A 1,948-nucleotide genomic window follows, 5' to 3' on the forward strand; every position below is an offset into this window, starting at 1 on the left:
TACACTTGTATGCTTGTATATACGTACATGTATGTACGTATATATGTATGCATTTTATGTGTATATGTATGTATGTATGTATGTATATATGTATGCATTTTATGTATGTATGTATGTATGTGATAGTGAGTAATATTCCAGGGAACTAAAATAGAGAATTTGGGTTGTTTTGCATAATTTACTGTATTTGTAATTGAATAGATTTTTCGAGATCTGCGTTTATTTACAAGTGTTCTCGGAAAAACCCAGCGTTATTTAAATATGTACTTACATTGCTTAGGCTACATGTGACAATAACTCCAAAGAACCATCTATAACAGGTATACAAATATAATTAGTTTCGCTCTATCTCACAATGTATGCGTAAAAGTACACCCAAACACAAACACACACACACACACACACACACACACACATACACGCACATATTTAGATGCATACGTACATATAGACATACATACATTCATATATGTTGTTGTTGTTGTTGTTGGCACTCCGTCGCTTACGACGTCGAGGGTTCCAGTTGATCCGATCAACGGAACAGCCTGCTCGTGAAATTAACGTGCAAGTGGCTGAGCACTCCACAGACACGTGTACCGTTAACGTAGTTCTCGGGGATATTCAGCGTGACACAGTGTGACAAGGCTGACCCTTTGAATTACAGGCGCAACAGAAACAGGAAGTAAGAGTGAGAGAAAGTTGTGGTGAAATAGTACAGCAGGGTTTGCCACCCTCCCCTGCCGGAGCCTCGTGGAGCTTTAGGTGTTTTCGCTCAATAAACACTCACAACGTCCGGTCTGCGAATCGTAAACATTCATATATACGCCTACATATTTGCACTCATATAAATATAAGACGTCTCTTGCTTTCAGCTTTTTTTGTATTTTAGTTGTTCATCCAATCACTTGACCAAAGTAAACGGTTGATTATTCAACAGTCACTTGTAGCTTTAATATGAACTTCTCTGCAGTATTTCTGTATGTAGTACAGCTTATATTATGGGCTTCGAAACAGTTTTCGTTGAGCAGTTTTCAATCACCAAAGATATGATTAAAGCTGACCCGGAGATATGCTAAAAAAAAAAAATTTTAAAAAAATGCCCCAAGGAGCCAAAGAGTAGGGTCAAACATGAAGCTTCCTGATTTCGAAGCAAATAATTCCTGTCATTGGGCTACACCTACACAGATACACTTAATATCGACGCACACGTGCACGCGCATACACATACTTAGACATGTCCCACTCTTTCACATACACACACACATACACGCACGTATATATATATATATATATATAATACAAAGAATATATATACATGTATACACACATATATGTACATACTTACATCTACATGTGTATATACATGCATATATACATATAGGAGGGATGATCCCTAAGTGGACATCCATTATGCTAGAAGAAGACCACCAATGATCTGAGCACTAAGAAAATATTGTCCTCAAGAAAATTCAACAAACGCCAACATTTTCTTGAGAACAATCTTTTCTTAGTGGTCAGACCATAGGTGATCATCTTCTAGCATAATGGATGTCCACGTAGTGGTCATCACTCTTATATGTATGTAATATAACTTTTCAATATGCCAGGCCACTGGTTTTAAATTGATATTAATCAAATTAATATTCAATTTTTCACCCTTATTGTTTAAATTTATATATATACGTATTTACAAAGATTACGCATGCGTACACACATCTTCTCACTTCTTCACACACATTGTATATGTATATATGTATATGTATGTATGGGCATACACACACACACACACACACACACACACATACACGTGCCTACGGATATTACACACGCACGCATACACATGATCTCTCTCATACACAAAAACATACAGACACCTCACAAACCCGCATGTAAATATTTTCTCTGCCCTCTCTCTCTCTCTCTCCCTCTCTCTCTCTCCCTCTCTCTC

Source organism: Octopus bimaculoides, chromosome 17, assembly GCF_001194135.2.
Source record: "Octopus bimaculoides isolate UCB-OBI-ISO-001 chromosome 17, ASM119413v2, whole genome shotgun sequence".
NCBI classification, from domain to species: domain Eukaryota; kingdom Metazoa; phylum Mollusca; class Cephalopoda; order Octopoda; family Octopodidae; genus Octopus; species Octopus bimaculoides.